This window comes from Amia ocellicauda, chromosome 4 (assembly GCF_036373705.1).
Source record: "Amia ocellicauda isolate fAmiCal2 chromosome 4, fAmiCal2.hap1, whole genome shotgun sequence".
Lineage (NCBI taxonomy): Eukaryota > Metazoa > Chordata > Actinopteri > Amiiformes > Amiidae > Amia > Amia ocellicauda.
Genome location: NC_089853.1, coordinates 33,271,869 through 33,292,188, shown reverse-complemented (window position 1 = coordinate 33,292,188; position 20,320 = coordinate 33,271,869).

Sequence of the window (20,320 nt, the reverse complement as noted above, 5' to 3'; positions counted from 1 at the left end):
TTCCTTGGGATTATTTTACACCCATTCTGATAGAATTACAGTCATATATAATGCACATGTTTTACTAATATATATTTGAATAATTACAATATATAAAAAATGTAATAAATGTATATTGGACAGTATTGGGCCTAAAATCAAACCAATTTGAGGTTCCTCCACCTTAACAGTGTGCTCTGATTTCTGCACAGTATCCCTGTCTTAATCCACTTCTGCAATATTAATAGTTTATGTAGAACTTTATCAAAAGCCTCCTGGAAGTCTAAATATACCCACCCATGTGCCTTAATATTATCCATTGCTACTGCTCCTTGTTAGTTAGTTAGACAACAGCTGTCTTTGCTAAATCCATGTTTGCTATATCATACAAGATTGTTACCATATACATTATTTTCAGATTTGGCTCTTTTTATTTCACTTAACATGCAGTAGTAGAGGAAAAACAGATTGCTCAGTAATTACCTGGCTTAGTTTGGTCTCTGTTATGTGGATCGACATTACATTTGCAATTTTTAAATTGGCAGGTCAAATTCCTACTTTAACTGTCAGCTAAACGATCCTGTCTAAAGGTCTATATATTATACCCCTAATGTCTTTCAGTATAATTGGAAAACATTAGAAACAGGCAAAGTTCCTTTAGAATTCAGTAAAAGTGTCTTATGTTAACCCATGGCATGTCATTTGCATTGCCATACTAAGCACTTTTTAAAATAATCATACAGTACTTTAGCAAATCATTTTCTTTATCTAAAAATAATAAACAAATATTATACTATAATCCTAGCTCTTGTGGTGTAGTCAAGTTTTTGCCCGAGCAGCAATATTTTTTTTTGTCTCTATCTTCTAATATGTGATACAAGGGAAGGAAAACAGCACACATTTACATATACTGACATCTTCAGTGCATGTTATTTTGCGGAACATAAAACAAGAGCTCTTTAGAAAATTCTGTAGACTTTACAATTGTATAGTAATTTTATAGATTTTTCTCTGCTGGATATAAATTTGATTAACATTTTAAAGAGTTTTCCTAATAGGCCAAAACATTAACATCAAAAATGTTATTTCAGTATATAAGACATTTATACAGGAAAACAAAATAATCCAAATAATCCGTATCATACTTTTCATCCTTTCATAAGAAGGATTTCAACCACAAATAGACCACAATTAGAAAGTCTCTCAATGTTTAAACTGATCATTACCATCAGACAGGTTTCTTAAATTGGATGTGAATAGTCATTGTTGAAATAGTATGTGAAAGAATAGATCATGAAGCCCTTGATGCTTCATATTTAAAAGCAAATAGATAATTGAGTTTAAGATCAATGGCAGAAATATATAAATACAACTAGGACCAAACATGCGTGTGAATTATGTTATAGATGATCTTAACACATAATGTATGCACTTCTTCCCCATTTTTTTATTTGCTTTGCTTGAAAATTGAAACACCCTTAAATCAATTTACCAAAAGTAGATGCCTGTCAAGCTATGATTCCAGAATATTCTGTTTCTTGTTAGTTTATGGGAAAACACATTCTGCATTTAATTTGTTATCCAAATGCTTCTTTTATAGCCTTATTATATGTTCTTCTTATCAATAAAAATGTAATAAATATACTGAATGATCATATGTATGATTACCTTTAGACAGGTATGTGAAATGTACAGATTTCACAGAAGGTATTGTTACCCTTGCATTTTATTCTAATGATGCACCATTCGCCCTGAAAAGTGTTATTTTGTCATCCATACATGCATGTCTTTGATTTGCAGTGGAACAAAACAAAAAAGCTGTGAAAAGAACTGCATTCTTTCTTATTCTATAAAGGCATTCTAAAATGGCCTGGACAATATTATTGATAGCCTTTAGAAGTTATATGAAATAATTGTATTGTAGTGATACCTCAAGCAGACCATTCTCTCTTTTAAATAGTATCACAGGTGTCTTCAATCGCATTATCACTCATTAATTCAGTTTAAATGGTGAAAAGTACTCACTCTGTTGTTTTATGTCACTGTGTGTATCACACTGAACATGTAAAAGAGAAGGAAAACCAGAGAGTTGTCTGAGGAGGTTAGAAAGAAGATAATAGCCAAGCATGGTCAACATAAAAGCTACAAGACCATCTCTAAAGAGCTTGATGTTCCCAATATTCTTAAGAAATTTAAGGCCTATGGGACTGTAGCCAACATCCCTGGATGTGGCCGCAAGAGGAGAATTGACCCAACAATTAAGGGAAGGTGGAGAAAGAATCAATTAAAACTTCAAAACAGATCCAATCCAATGTTCAAGGTGCAACAATTTCAAGTTGCACCATCCTGTCGCTGTCTGAATGAAAATGGGCTCCATGGTAGAAGACCCAGGAAGACCCCACTTCTAAGATAGAAACAAAAAAAAGACTGACTGGAGTACTGCCAAAATGCATGTGGACAAGACACAGTGCTTCTGGAAGAATGTCCTTTGGACAGATGAAACAAAAGTAAAAGCTTTTTGGTAATGCACAACAACTCCACATTTACAGGAAAAAAAAATGATGCTTTCAAAGAAAAGAACACATCCCTACCGTGAAACACAGAAGAGGCTCAGTGATGTTTTGGGGTTGCTTTGCTGCCTCTGGCACTTGAATCTATGCAGGACGTGATGAAATCAAAAGACTATCAAGGCATTTTGGAGTGAAACGTACTCCCCAGTGTCAGAAAGCTGTGTCTCAGCCACAGGTCATGGGTCCTCCAGCAGGATAATGACCCAAAACATACCTCAAAAAGCACCCAAGAATGAATGAGAAGAAAAACACTGGATCGTTCTGAAGTGGTCTTCTATGTCTCCTGATCTAAATCCCATTGGACATCTGTGGAAAGAGCTGTAACTCACAGCTGGGAAAAGGCACCCATCAAACCTGAGAGAGTGGGCCAAACTACCAGTCGAGAAGTGTAGAAATCTCAGACAGCACTTGATTGCAGTTCTTGTCTCTAAAGGCTGTGCAATTAAATATTAGGTTAAGGGTCCCAATATTTTTGTCCGTGCCATTTTTGTTTTACTATTTAAAGTAATATGTTACGTCATAAATCAAAAGCAAAGTTTCTGCTCTATTGAATGTGAAATAACAAAGGGTGGATACCAAATACTTATGTCAATTTCGATTTAGTTCAGAAAAAACTGAAGTGGAAGGGTACCAATACTTTCGGCCACGTGTGTATGTACATCATTTGATTAGAATATTCAGTATTTGAAAGAATGAGTGCCCATGGTGCTTCAGATATAAAAGCAAAGACAGAACTGAGTTTTAGAGCTCAAATATATTTGTAATGCACTATATTATAATTAAATATCACATGTAGAAATCACAGATGTTTCTTATTGAGTCTCCCCCTGCCCTCCCCTGATTTTCAATGATAAGCCTTTTCTGATTTAGTTTCTTTCGCCTTCTTTGTTTCCTTCCTTCCTTGGGGTCAAATTTGAAAGGGGTTGTTCCTAACTTATTTCATTACACCATCTCCAATTCAATTGCTGACAAATAATTGCCAGAGATCCTCCACGTATTATTACAAAAATCTCCATCCAGCTAAGAAAGTTACAATGCTGTGTAGTACTGTAAGTCATAAAGAGAAATTATGAGAAAAAATTGTCTTGTCCCCCTGGGAATTAAATTGAAGTGATATACATTACACATTTATTAGTTCCCTCTCATCTATTCAAAGTGAAAGTAAGATGCAGGTCCAAGTTTAAAAATTAAACAGCAGGTCTGTCTAAAATTGGAATTCCAAAATGATTTCATTAACAGAGCAGGCGATGCATTAATGACACCCTATATATATATATATATATATATATAATTTTGTACAATCTGAAGAACATTATAGAGCAAGTTAATGTAAAACTTTAAAATGCTCCATAACTCAATTTTGCCTGCTATCTAGCAGATCACTACCTTGTTTAGCTTTTTTTCAAATTTCAGACAGGAGTATAAATGTAATAACTCCACACTGTACTACTAAATCTACTACTATTATTATTACTACTACTACTACTATTAAGAAGATGAAAAACACCACTAGTGCAAAAAAAATACAACTGTAATAAAAGAAAAGCATGGTGAACTACAAAGATACCCATCAAATATAGCCATGTAAAGCTGTGAATTGCCATAAATTGTGCTGGTGTTGCTCTATGTCATAAAGTTAAAATGGAAATGAAAAACAAGGTATGGTTCCTCATCTTCTGGATAGAACAATCTCACTGATTAAACTGGAGAAATGACAGTATTGCTTGAGAGATGAATTACTCAAATTCATCAAAACACTAGGACCTGCTCAAAGCTCCATTCATTACCTAGCTCATTGACCCATGAAATGACATAACCAGGACATCACCACAAACATATACAAGATTAAAGGAATGCTATTCCTTATCCATTAATTTCAAGATAATTTAAATTAATTAAACTTCTTAGGACTGAAACTTAAAAAGACATTTGTTACTTCTTCCTGTAAACATTAAATACCATTCCCTATGGTGACCCTGAATGCCAAAAAGGGAAAACATTCAAAACGGATGATGATATTAAAAATTTGGTTTGCATCATTTACAAAACTCATTTAAAAAAAGGTGGCATAATGTTTAAAATGTCACCACTAATCTTGTAAATGGTGTGCACTGTTCTTTCTAAATGGTGCATACTATTAAATGTACTCTTCTTTTTAAGTGATACCACCAATTTATTACAACTAGATTTACAATGAATGTACACAATTGTTGATACATGCTACAAGCTCTGTCATTAGATAGATACCTAATTTAAAAATATTTGTACATCAATTTTAAGAACATAAGAAAGTTTACAAACGAGAGGAGGCCATTTGACCCATTGTGCTTGTTTGGTGTCCATTAATAACTAAGTGATCCAAGGATACTATCCAGTCTATTTTTAAATGTTCCCAAATGTTCAGCTTCAACCACATCGCTGGGGAGTTTGTTCCAGATTGTTACAACTCTCTGTGTGAAGAAGTGTCTTCTGTTTTTCTTCTTGAATGCCTTGAAGCCCAATTTCTATTTGTGTTCCCGGGTGCGTGTTTTCCTGCTGATATGGAAAAGCTCCTTTGGTTTGATCTGGTCGATGCCTTTCGTGATTTTGAAGATTTGGATCAAGTCCCCACGTAGTCTCCTCTGTTCCAGGGTGAAAAGGTTCAGTTCCCTCAGTCTCTCAGTAGGACATTCCCTTCAGACCTGCAATAAGTCTGGTTGCTCTCCTCTGAACTGCCTCTAGAGCAGCGATATTTTTCTGTGTGGAGCCCAGAACTGTACACAGTATCCAGATGAGCTCTAACTAGTGCATTGTACAGTCTGAACATCACTGCCCTTGTTCTCAATTCTACTCTTTTGACAATATACCCTAACATTCTGTTTGCCTTTTTTATTGCTTCCCCACATTGTTTGAATGGGGAGAGTGAAGAGTCCACGTAGACTTTCTCATTTGTTTCCCCACAGGTTTTGATGCACCACCACTTTTTAATGTTTTCACTTTGTCCTTTGCCAACAGGACTACACAAATTGAGTCTGCTTTAAAACAAGGATGAATGTGCTGTAATACAAATAAATTGCATTTAACACATTCGTATTAATGTGTTTTATTGAGCAAGAGTGCACAGGACAGAAAGTCTGCAATTCATTAATTAATTGTGCATATATCTTAAGTAAATCAATTTAAAAAAACATGAGAGAGGAAACTATAAATTGCTTGAATGCTGGAACAAAAAGAGTGGATTTCATGAAAGAACTGACAGTAGTGTTAAAGACTTTAAAAGAAATCTTCAGAAAGAAAACAGGAAGAAAAGATTTCATATTCAAACAGCCACAGTCCCCTCCAGGCTGTGTTGAGGGTCTGTAATAGATCTATTTAATGCACACTTTATTTAAAGCTTGCAAATCCCCTGCGAGGGATTTGTCCTGTAGCTGACAGAATGATAATAGGTATGTATCCTGCTACATAAAAAAGGGAAAGAAAAAAAATACAATTTTGAAATTGACTTCACCTTTAAAAACGTTAAATACAGCAATGTGTTTCAACTCTGTATGCTGTGAAACGTAGATTTACTTGTGGAATGGCAGTTCATACTTCTTCTCTATGTGTTATTCTTTGAAGGATATATATCGTTTTTCTTTGCAGTTACAATTGGGAATATGAAGTCTGGGATTAGCATTCAATTCACATCATGTTTCTGCAACGTTCAACAGGCCACAGCTGATTAAAATCCGATCTCCACAACCTCTTCATCGCCATTTTCTCATTCTGGTGTTTTTTTTTACATCTCTTTGCCACACTGTAAATGGGAGACACACACACAAAAAAAAGAAGAAAGAAAATGCTTAACAATCTTCTTTGGATGTGTTAACAGCAACAATGTTTGCAGCTTTTTTATTTAAGAATATTTTAGTTTAACTGTGAGATTTACAGAAATATACAAATGTCTTACTGCACATTTGTTTTGCTATTTTAAGACCTAATTTCAGACTGTTTACTTGTAGTGGCTTGTTAAATACACATAAATGGATAATTCAAAAATAACCAAACGTGCATATACATTACAACTCTCCAGAGCTAAATCATGCTTTCCCTGTAATTTCACAGCCAACTTCCAGTAGTGCCATAATCAAGATGGCAAATGTGAAGCACCAGTTGCTAAGCAATGGCCTATTTGGTGAAAGGCAAATGAGGTGCTTATAACTCAGGTCAGCTTTCTTCATTAAAACGCCTCTAACACATTAATAACAACTGTACCAAATCAGACTTCTTTATGCTTACTTTTGTCTGCTGTCATTCAAGCAGTGAATTATGTGACAGATTACCTCTTCTTTGTTTTGTTAAACATGTTTGTTTTGTGCAGCACACAGGTGAGTCAAAATAAACAGGAAGACACCTAAATCTTTGTTGATTCTAAATATATATTTTTAAATGTAAAACCTGTCATTGTATTACAGGGATCCTGATTATCACTGGCACCTCATCAGGACAGGCAAGTGAGGAACAGGACATTGAAGCATAATATAATTAAGTTAACATAAGTTTCAGGATAAAGAAGTCATGCTCGCAATTTCACTGATAACAACTCGCTGTCAGTGCTGTGTATAGCGTGCAGCGTGGCTCAGAAGCTGAGGTATAGCACCACAGTGTGAGCCTGAGAGCTTGTAGTATTTAGCTCAGCCTCACAAAGCTGACTGTGGTTACCATGGTAACCTAACACTAAATCGTTGCAGACTGACTACAGCAAAGGAGTGAGGCTGTGAAGAACTGCCTGCACTGACGATGCCTGGTACATGAGAATGTTGTAGAGTGAATGTAGCGGCCCACAAGCAGCACTGTGACCAACAAATTATATTGCTGGCTTGGTTTGCTGTTTTCCACACCAAAACAATATGAGTTCAGGAGAAGGGTACAGCAACTGGAGAAATCCAACTCTCACGAACTTTAACAAAATAGATTATCTCAACAACATTTCCTTAAGATGCTTAGAGAAGGAAAGCACTACAGGAGTTTGTAACTAATTCTACCAAATGTGCCTGTACAGTGTTATTTTTACATAGTTACTGTAGTTATGTACAGTAACAGTTTTGTTGAATGCATATTTAGGAATTTAACCAAAGACAATATTAAAACTGATATATATATATATATATATATATATATATATATATCCATTTTAACACATTATTGGGGGAGTCGTTTGTGCATTACCCTCAATTTCCTTGTTAATATTAATTGCCTATAGTTTGTTTGCTATATGACATTGACCTCCTCTGGGGGGGGTGACTTCATCCAAAGGCACCTGTCAGTGCAGCTTGAGTTTCCCTGCTCTGTTGTAGGCTGGACGTAGTGAGCTCTGTTGCATCCTTTGTGTTGACTGACTCTACCATTGAAGCAGGTTGAGAGTTTCCCTTCTCTATATGTCCTGATGCCAACAGTGAGGCCCTTGGCAGATGCAACCTTGGTTATCAGAGATAAAAACTATAATTTAAGCATCAGTACAACAAACATAGAATATGGAAATGTCCCCTTGTTGAAACATTATTACTTTAAACCAGAAACAGAAGAGTTAAAAAAAATATATATGTTCATCAGTCTTTGCGCAGGCAAGGTTTAAATAAGCAAGTGCTTCTTCAGCAATATTGCAACCTCCATTAATAAAACATTATATATATAATGTGTGTGTGCGTGTCTGTGTGTGTAGCCAAATATGTCAGATATTTTACCCATGGTTCTATTTCCCATTTGTATGGCAGCTGACAGCTTGAGGTTCTAAATTATGATTGGTCCTTTTTTCTCTTGGTGAAAGTAACCATTAAAGTTACAAAACTTGAAATAAAACCCAAACGTATATAACATTTATAGTTTTGACATAAAATAGAAAACATCTCTACTGCTCAATTTTTCAAACACCTTAATTTTTCATGACTGGAACTTTCACCTCACTAGAGTATTCTGTTTGCTTCAATTAAAGGTAGAATTATTATTTTTCTCTTTTTTAACCTTATCTCTAAACCAAAAACAAAGAGAAAAATCTAAATAGAATATAAAATGTAAGTATGAAAAGTAGAACAAATGTAAATTGTACTTGCTAGGAGAGAAGTGAAATAGTGGGAAAATCAACAAAACTATGTAATTATTACACTAAACATTTGCCCTGACAGGGGTCCTGAACACTGGCCAAGGAAAATCATTATTTTATAATTTTTTGTAGGTCATCATTAATTCATCAATTTATGTACCTTTAATATTTTCGTGTTGAACAGTGAAGATGGTGTTTTGATAGACTATAGAAATTGGTGATTTAGACTGATCTGAAAGAATAACTAGTCTGTGACTCTTCGGGACCAGGGTAGGAAACCACTGCCCTAGTGTAACCAGTATCCAACTAAAATCTGGAGTGTTAGCATTTTCAGTTAATGTCCTCTGCCCCTATCAAATTAAAGTTGGGATTAAGATTAATGTTGCTCTGATATTCAAATCACTCTCATATATATGGGTTCTGTATCTGGTAGCATGGCTTTATGTATCATGACCTATTGTGGACAGTTATGGCTGTTATCTATACATCATATGAGGAAGCACTAAATTCTGTTTCTGAATTCAATAACAATTTAGCAGCCTCCACTTATTTGCAATAACTTTTAGCACTTTAGATAACCTAGTACATGGTAATTATTTTGTACAGTCAGCCCACTGTACACCATCAGCAGTGTGTAGTTCCTCATAATGATTCACTTTGGTTTAACATTCTGGTTAAATAAATGAAATTACAGACTCGGTAATACAAAGTCAAATGCATCAACTTTCTCTTGTCTGGAAGTTAATAGGAAGCTTCCGGAACTTTTAGCTTTCAAAGGTCACCTTTTTCCACAGGGTATAAAAGGAGGTTGCATACAGATGCAATCCATTAGTAGCATTTATCATTATGGGCAAAGTCAGAGAGCTGTCTGCATATTGCAGGAAAGGGTCATTGATGTCCACACATTTCTACTGATAGCACTAGCCAAAAAAAAGGGGTTATGAAACTGTACCTCAATGACACTTGGGTCCGTGTTTTATAGTCAGATGAAATGAAAAGTTAAAAAAACACACTCATCAGTATTATGTTAGGTACCAAAAAGGTGAAGCTCGTGTTGAGAAGAACTCTGAAATATCCCCTCTGTGAAATGTGGAGGTGGACCTGTTTTGCTTTGGGGTTGTTTTACACCTTCTGGTTAGAATTAATCCCCTATTGAGGGGAAGCTGGATACAAGCATGTACAAAGACATTTCAGTTGAAAACCTGTTTCCCCCTTCTCAAGCTTGGTCGAAAATTGACATTTCAGCAAGATAATTATCCAAAGCATCCCAGCTGGCACAGTTAGTTGGAATAATGTTGCATTGACATCAGAATCCGACGTCAGATTTTGGTCATATGATGGTTGTATATGAAAGTTGGATTGACGTTAGAATAATGTCATTCTTACAACATCAGAAACTGATGTCATTCATATTTTCACCTACAACCAGTATATGACCAAAATCTGATGTCAGATTCTGACTTCTGTATAACATTATTATATCAATCAAATCAATGTTTGTCTGGCTTTAAGTCCTTAAATTAAACAATGCTATGAGTACACCACTTGCCATATATATTTGAAATAACGCAAGGCTTTTGTAGAAAGAAACTGAATTCAAGTCATACTTTATTTAATACAATTTTGCATTAACAGTAAAATGAACAATAAAAACAAAGTAAAAACATGTAATTTAGCTAGGCCAGTGGTTCTCAACCCTGATCCTGGAGGACCCCCTACCCATTCTGTTTCTTATTCCAATTGAGCTCTCGATTACTTAATTGAACTAATAATATGCCTAATCTGAGCCTTCCAATAATTTTAAACAGGGGTTTCAAGTTAAACATAATGTTATACGAAACTTGAATTGGAACATTTTATAAGATATAGGCCTATACAATTTTAAAAGTCACATTTATGTAAATTATTACTCCAATGAAAGTGTTCAGTTAAATAACCTGAAATCTCAGGAATCAGAATTCTGACTCTGAAGAAACGATATACCCAAAATCATTATCATTATTACTGTCATGTCCTGATGTCTCCACATCACTCTGTCTGCTTGTTCATGAACATCACTTCTGTTTCTGAGGACAACTGTGTCTTCTTGTTCCTCATTGCTGCAACTGACTTCAGCAAGCACTCTGACTTTAGCATGTAATTTTCTTCCTCATTTCATATACACTATTTTTCAGTTTCAGATGGGGGGACACTTGCAAATATAATGCTTTTTTTTTTTTGTCACTGGGAAATCTGGTCATGTTAATTTTTGTTTGCATCCCGAATATGATCAGCGATAAACACATTTTAAACAACTACACCAGCTGACCTATTCAAGATTCAAAATTCTTGTCACAAATTAATTAACCTACATAACCTACAAGACCTGGAACCAGTTGCAGTAAAGCCATAATCTAGACTTAACTCCCAAGCAGGACTTAAAATCGACATTTCCCCATCATGTTAGATTGGATTTCAAATCCTGCTTGGGAGTTAAGTATGCAACCGGCTCCTAGTTGGTTATCCCGTTTATAAAAGGGATACACTATTTATATGTTGCCCGTCTTATTAGTTATTTTTTCGATACTCCCCCCCAACCACACAGTTTTCATGTTAATTACAAACGATACAACGTAAATGTCACTCATTTTAATATTTGCAGTCTTTTATTTTGCATTTTTGTACATATTGATCATGTGTTTACTGACCTTTTTTTATTCTTTGCTTCTGTGACGAGTTTGACCGTCATGAGCTTACAGTAGCCATGGATCCATCACCTCAAATCGCTGAGTTCTGATTGGCTAAATTGGCAGTTTATTATTGTACAATTAGCCAATCAAAAACATTAAAAGTCAGCCGTTTCGGGTTAAAGTATTATCAATTGGTAAATAATTATGACACAGGGTGTAAAACTGTTAAATAATATGTCAGAATAGGCTTACAGCTGTACTGTCCAACAGTAATGCGCAATGGGTGCCGGGTTGTCCTTAACACAGACAGCTCCAAGATTGTGTATTGGTTATTTCATCTAAAGTATCGACTAAAATATAACCAATAAATTAAGTCTAAAACAGATGTTGCCTCGGCGTCATCAAAAAGACCTTGTGGAATGGTTATATTTTGGTTGCCCGACGTCGCGTCTCAAATACAACCAAAAAACGACGTCATTATAACGTTGTGTGCCCAGTGGGATGCATGCAAGTCTACAAAGAAATGGTTAAATGAACACAAAACCAATGTTCTCGGATGGCCATTGCAATCAACAGACCTAAATCCAATCCAACATCTATGTTTGTATCTCAAAAAAGCAGAAATCTTCAGAACCAAGATCAAAATTCAAAACCAAGAAATACAAGTGATTTGGAGGAGTAATGGTCAAAAATCCCTGCTGAGATGTGCAACCAGTGTCATCAAAGTAAAATGAGGATGAGGAAAATATGGACTGTGCGGGTGTGAATAAATGTGTTAATTGTAATTTTAAAATGATATATGCCTGTATTTGTAAAACATGATATTGGCCTGTATAGTGTTAGTATTACAATTGTACATATTTTAATTTATATGATATATATATATATATATATATATATATATTCTATAGTGCCTATAGAAAGTCTACACCCCCTTGAACTTTTTTTACATTTTGTTGTGTCAGTCATCATGGCTCTAAGAAATAAATAAAGGAATAAAGGAAACCTACAGTATATAAATCTTATCAAATATATCTACACTAATGCTACATCAACAACCCAACTCCACAAAGACTATGACAGGATCAAGATCTGCAAAGGAGTATGTCAAGGAGAAATAATCTCTACAAAAATATTTATAACAATTCTTGAAGAAGTCTTCAAGACTTTGGATGGGGAAGAAAATAAATAAATTTGAACAACTTACGATTTGGCGATGACATAGTCATATTTGCAAATACACCTGGAGACCTGCAGCAAAATATTCAAAAACTGTCAGATGCAAGCAAGAAAACTGGACTTAAAATAAACCTGAGTAAAACCAAAGTCATGTTTAACAGCTTTGTTTAATCTAATAAAATTGAAGTAGATCAATTGATATGTGAAGAAGTCAGGTTATGTCTATCTTGAATAACAAATCAGCACAAATGGAAATATTATGGAAGAAATCAATGGAATAGTGAAATTAGGATGGAGTCCATTTGGAAAAAACTGCACACTGCACAATGAATACTACCAATGCTCACTTATCACTGTGAAACCTGGTCACTAAATGCAAAAATGTTACAGAAACTGCGGACAACACAAAGCATGGAAATATGTATGCTTGGAACAACAAGAAGAGACAAAGAAAGCTATATGACAGTATTGAAAGAGTGAAATTCTTAAAATGGTAATGGGCTGGACACATTGCAAGAGAAGATAAAAGATGGACAAAAGAAGCTATTGAATAGATCCCAAGAGTTGAAAAAGACCCAGAAGACAACCACATAAAAGATGGAAAGATTAAATAATACCTTTTGCAGGTGTAACATGGAAAAGGGAAGCTATAGATTGAAGCAAATGGAAACATCCTGGGGAGGCTTTCATCCAACAGTGGATATAGGTTGATTTATATATATATATATATATATATATATATATATATATATATATATATATATATATATATATATATATATATAATTTAGTTAAGAAAACCTTACACGTTTTGTTTAGTTCTTTAAAATTAAGAACATCATTAATAAAGCCCTGCAGGTGTTAGAAGTTAATTTAAATCCTCAATTACTAAAGATCTTGAAACAGTGTTAATTTAGACTAATGAAGTTAATGATTGATTCAGTATAGTAATACAATGCACAGGTGCACTGAAAACCAGAAGACCCCGTGGCTCTAGAGGCCATGAGTGAGTATTACTACTCTGAAGTCCTGGTCTCTGACACAGATCTATGTATTAAATGTTCTACAGGTATGCTATTGTTTCATACCTTAGCCATGTGCAGAACACAAGGACTACATAGTTAGACAAGCTGATCTTGGTCTGTCATGTCTCATTAACTAAATAAGGTGCTTTCACTGCAATGTAAAACTGCTCTACAGTTTGGAAACTTTCCATATCAATTTGTTTTCATATTATTTAATGGGAATCTAGCACAATTAAATGCATTGAAGTATTTGAAGGTTATAGATGGTATGTTGCTAGAAACACTTAAAAATACAATTTCCTCATAAAAACTAACCTTCTCCCCACCTACAAAATAGCCCTTCTCCAGCTTTACTGTGTTCTTGTAATTTCACAGCAGTGTTCACTAGAGAAGCAAGAGCTGCAAGTGCATATCATTCAGTGCAGTTGATTAGTTGCTGTGCCTCTCCTGAAGTTGAACAACAATCAAAGTTGTATTGCCACTGCACTCTCGCTCACTCTGTGAGGAGGATAAAGTCTAGAGGGACATTCATTTCAGGGGGAGGGATGGGTGTCATATAAGTGCTCAATACAGAAAACCAAAACAGGGTACATATTAAGACCCAGGTGATTGGGATTATGCATCACTGTCATGTAACTGTTGGCCTTAAAGGAGGGACATGTTTTCCAATAAAGCTTTCAGGTAGGTAATATGAGATGCAGGATATCACAGACATTTTAAGTGAAGCACACACTAGAATTCAAAAATGACTTGTTGCAAGGATGCTTTGGTTTTGGCTTACCTTGTTTGCCAATCTTCCTACCTCCCCTCTTGAATGTTGCAATGTCTGTTCATGTGTTAAAAGTGGACGTACTTAAATCAAAATATATTTTTCTCTTTGGGCTCTGTGTACTAATATTGGTAACGTGTTTGTAAATGCTGCTGATGCTGCAGTGTATTGAGCAGCTGTGGTTTCTGAACAACTTTCCTAATATCACTGCAAGGTTACGAACAGCATAGATTACATTTCATTATACAGGAGCGATCGTAATTTGCATATCATTATAAATGCATTTGCAATGTTGAAAGGCATTATTTAGAACCTCCTTCCAGCAAGTGAATAGATAGAAATAGCAGTAGTGGCCAAATATAGGATTAAGCTATGGCATCTGCAGACTGAGACTTTGATAGAACTATGCCACTGAGCAAGTAAATAAAAAGGAAAACACATTTTCAGAAAGACAAAACTGACCTATTTGTGAAACAGAAAATAATTGGGAAATATTATTTAGCACTCCACATAGACAAGAAAAAAATATAAAAAGGTAAAAATGGAAAGAAATAACTAACAAAATAAGTTCAAGAGAAACACGAAAGCAACAAACACTTAACATTAGCATTTAGTACAGTTGTTCACATCACTAAAGTACACAGTTCCTGTATTGATTGCTTATCTTAACATAATCTTAATTTAAATTCCACATATAACCAAAAAAGATTTTGACATTCAGTGCCGGTTGGGGCACAAAATGGCTGCCAAGAATCACTCTGGGGAAGCACCTGACCCCCAGGTCTTGCCTGATTGGCCTGGCTCTTGCATAAAGGCGTTGTTTGTTGGTGGAGTTAGAGCTACAAGGTATGTGTGAAACAAGGAAAGTGTGAGACAAAACCAGACAGACAAAAAGACAAAGACAAAGGCAATCAACCTTTTGCTTGATTGTGATTGACTTGATTGTGGTTTTCAACTTGGATTGTTTGCTAGTGTCTTTGTTTGAATTCATTTTTGTTTGTAGATAGGGACAGAATAAGTTAAAGTAGGCTCCAGGGGAGCTAGGCTTCTAATTTGGTTTGCTTGTTTTGCTTTCAACACCTGAACACTGTATATAATTAAAAAAAAAAAACAGATTTGCACTGTAATCTGCCTTGTGTTTCCTGAGCCCTACCTGGAGAGCCCTGGTTGTACTGGACATACCCCCCCACATTGCCACAGGAGCACATCAATATGTCCCTGCAACAATTCGCCCCTAAAACAATTCATCCCCACGACAATTCGCCCCCTCAAAAATCATGGTCTACAATTTTAGAAAAGCAAACCTTGAAGGTATGAGGCAGCACTTAGAAGCGTTAGACTGGAGCACACTAGATACAGATTCAGTCGTAAATGGATGGTTATATTTCAAGAATTTACTACCAGAGGCCCAGGAGAAATTTGTACCAAAACTTAGCAACTTGAGGACCAAAAAACATTGGCCAAAATGGTTTAATAGAAGTATGCAAAAAGATATTAAGAGAGTGAATATAAAAGGGATAGAGACAACAAAATACAAAGAATATATTCAACTACAAAGAGATGTTAAAAAAAGGATCAGGAAAGCAAAGAGGAAAAAAGAAAGAAACATAGCTCTTGGAGTTAAAACTAATAATAGAAGCTTTTTTCAATACTATAAACAGCAAGAGGTCAATAAAGGAGTGAAATCGGTAAAGGCTAACAATTGAAGTATATTAGAAAACTAACAAGATCTGGCAAACGTTCTAAATTAGTATTTTACGGAGATGTTTACAAAAGAAAAAACAGATAACATGCCACAGGTTAAGAAATCAGTCCAGTCAGACCCTAAGAGAGATCAGGATAAATGAGGTGGAGGTACTAAAGGGATTAGCAGAATTAAAAACAAACAAATCAACTGGACCAGATGGTATATTTCCAAAGATAGTTAACAAACTTGTCAAATTGGCAGATGATACTGAAATAGGTGGCTCAGCAGTTACAATCTTGGCAGCACAGATTATTCAAAGGGATAATATTGAGGTGTGGGCTGACACCTGGCAGGTGAAATTCAATGTGAACAAGTGCAAGGTATTACATGCAGGTAATAAAAATGTCCACTATGATTACACTATGGGAGGAATAGAACTAGATGAAGTAAGCCATGAGAAAGACCTAGGAGTCTATGTGGACTCCTCACTTTCTCCATCCAAACAATGTGGGGAAGCAATAAAAAAGGCAAACAGGATGCTAGGGTATTTTGTCAAAAGTGTAGAATTGAGCACAAGGGCAGTGATGTTCAGACTGTACAATGCACTAGTTAGACCTCATCTGGATACTGTGTACAGTTCTGGGCTCCACACTTCAAGAAAGATATCGCTGCTCTAGAGGCAGTTCAGAGGAGAGCAACCAGACTTATTCCAGGTCTGAAGGGAATGTCCTACTGAGAGACTGAGGGAACTGAACCTTTTCACCCTGGAACAGAGGAAACTATGTGGGGACTTGATTCAAGTCTTCAAAATCATGAAAGGTATCGACCACATCAAACCAGAGGAGCTTTTCCAGATCTACAGGGACACACGCACCCAGGGACACAAATGGAAATTTGGCTTCAAGGCATTCAAGGTATTCAAGACAGAAAACAGGAGATACTTGTTATAACTGATAATGTAATAAAATACAGATAACGTAATAATTTGCAATTTATAGTGTAATAATATTGATAACGTAATAAAATGTCCCTACTGATAACCTAATAACTTTTTACCGATAACGTAATAACTTATTACGTTATCTGCATGATTAAAATGTTTTGTTAGGATAACGTTAATAATTATACCGATAATGTAATGTAACACTCTAAAATGAGCACCCAACTGCCATCCATTTACATTTTTTTTATTATCTATTGTGCTACATGTGAAAAGAGATGATTATGTTGAATTAAAGAATGAAAGAAGTGGTTGGTCATTACTTTAAATATAATTACAATACTGTTCAAAAGTTTGGGGTCACTTAAAAATGTCCTTGTTTCCTATGAAAACATACATGAAATGAGTTTGAATAGGAAATATAGCAAAATGAATAGGAAATATAGTCATTGACAAGGTTAGAAATAATGATTTTTAATTGAAATAATAATTGTGTCCTTCAGACTTTAATTTCGTCAAAGAATCCTCAATTTGCAGCAATTACAGCCTTGCAGACCTTTGTCATTCTAGTTGTCAATTTGTTGAGGTAATCTGAAGAGATTTCAGCCCATGCTTCCTGAAGTGCCCCGCCCAAAGTTGGATTGGCTTGATGGGCACTTCTTACGTACCATACGATCAAGCTGCTCCCACAACAGCTCAATAAGGTTGAGATCCGGTGACTGTGCTGGCCACTCCATTATAGATAGAATATCAGCTGACTGCTTCTTCCCTAAATAGTTCTTGCATAGTTTGGAGCTGTGCTTGGGGTCATTGTTCTGTTGTAGGAGGAAATTGGCTCCAATCAAGCGCCATCCACAGGGTATGGCATGGCATTGCAAAATGGAGTGATAGCCTTCCTTCTTCAAGATCCCCTTTACCCTGTACAAATCTCCCACTTTACCACAAACAAATCACCCCCAGACCATCACATTGCCTCCTCCAGCATCTTTTCATTTGGTCTGCCATAACACTTTTTTCCAATCTTCCTCTATCCAGTGTCTGTGTTCTTTTGCCCATCTTAATCTTTTCTTTTTATTGGCCAGTGTGAGATATGGCTTTTTCTTTGCAACTCTGCCTAGACGGCCAGCATCCCGGAGTCACCTCTTTACTGTTGACGTTAAGACTGGTGTTTTGCAGGTACTATTTAATGAAGCTGCCAGTTGAGGCATCTGTTTCTCACACTAGACACTCTAATATATTTGTCCTATTGCTCAGTTGTGCACCGGGGCCTCCCACTCCTCTTTCTATTCTTGGTTAAAGCCAGTTCGCGCTGTTCTGTGAAGGGTGTAGTACACAGTGTTGTATGAGATCGTCAGTTTATTGGCAATTTCTCACATGGAATAGCCTTCATTTCTCAAAACATACACTGATGAGTTTCAGAAGAAAGTTCTGTTTCTGTCCATTTTGAGCCTGTAATCAAACCCACAATTGCTGATGCTCAACTAGTCTAAAGAAGGCCAGTTATATTGCTTCTTTAATCAGCACAACAGTTTTCAACTGTGCTAACATAATTGCAAAAGGGTTTTCTAATGATCAATTAGCCTTTTAAAATTATAAACTTGGATTAGCAAACACAACGTGCCATTGGAACACAGGACTGATGGTTGCTGATAATGGGCCTCTGTACGCCTATGTAGATATTCCATTACAAATCAGTATTTCTGATCAATTTGATGATTTGCTTTTCTTTCAAACACAAGGAAATTTCAAAGTGACCCCAAACGGTAGTGTATATGTTACGTGTTGTAATCTGTCTTAACAATTATGACAGAAGGAAACATCCATGATTGTGTTAATCTTGTATATATATACACTCACCTAAAGGATTATTAGGAACACCATACTAATACTGTGTTTGACCCCCTTTCGCCTTCAGAACTGCCTTAATTCTACGTGGCATTGATTCAACAAGGTGCTGAAAGCATTCTTTAGAAATGTTGGCCCATATTGATAGGATAGCATCTTGCAGTTGATGGAGATTTGTGGGATGCACATCCAGGGCACGAAGCTCCCGTTCCACCACATCCCAAAGATGCTCTATTGGGTTGAGATCTGGTGACTGTGGGGGCCAGTTTAGTACAGTGAACTCATTGTCATGTTCAAGAAACCAATTTGAAATGATTCGACCTTTGTGACATGGTGCATTATCCTGCTGGAAGTAGCCATCAGAGGATGGGTACATGGTGGTCATAAAGGGATGGACATGGTCAGAAACAATGCTCAGGTAGGCCGTGGCATTTAAACGATGCCCAATTGGCACTAAGGGGCCTAAAGTGTGCCAAGAAAACATCCCCCACACCATTACACCACCACCACCAGCCTGCACAGTGGTAACAAGGCATGATGGATCCATGTTCTCATTCTGTTTACGCCAAATTCTGACTCTACCATCTGAATGTCTCAACAGAAATCGAGACTCATCAGACCAGGCAACATTTTTCCAGTCTTCAACTGTCCAATTTTGGTGAGCTTGTGCAAATTGTAGCCTCTTTTTCCTATTTGTAGTGGAGATGAGTGGTACCCGGTGGGGTCTTCTGCTGTTGTAGCCCATCCGCCTCAAAGTTGTACGTGTTGTGGCTTCACAAATGCTTTGCTGCATACCTCGGTTGTAACGAGTGGTTATTTCAGTCAAAGTTGCTCTTCTATCAGCTTGAATCAGTCGGCCCATTCTCCTCTGACCTCTAGCATCAACAAGGCATTTTCGCCCACAGGACTGCCGCATACTGGATGTTTTTCCCTTTTCACACCATTCTTTGTAAACCCTAGAAATGGTTGTGCGTGAAAATCCCAGTAACTGAGCAGATTGTGAAATACTCAGACCGGCCCGTCTGGCACCAACAACCATGCCACGCTCAAAATTGCTTAAATCACCTTTCTTTCCCATTCAGACATTCAGTTTGGAGTTCAGGAGATTGTCTTGACCAGGACCACACCCCTAAATGCATTGAAGCAACTGCCATGTGATTGGTTGGTTAGATAATTGCATTAATGAGAAATTGAACAGGTGTTCCTAATAATCCTTTAGGTGAGTGTAAATACCTGGGCAAAGAAAGTGAATGTCTTCACTGATTCATACAAAGTGCCACCTGTCATTCCCATGCATAGCTACTGTTATTCACCAAATCTATACTTTAACACATGCACATACATTCATGTATTATGGTTATTTATTATATCACTATATTCTATATTTATTACTAAGGTGACTATATGCTCTATATTAACTGGAATATTTTGAGACAGGAGGGTATGTTTAAATTTGTCTGTAAATGCATAGACATTAACATCTTAATTATACATACTCTTAATTTCCTATTCTAAATTCTTTACAAAAATCTTATTTACTGTGATTATAACACCCCAAGAACAGTTTGCAGTAGTAATTATTCTTCTATTTAAAAAAAA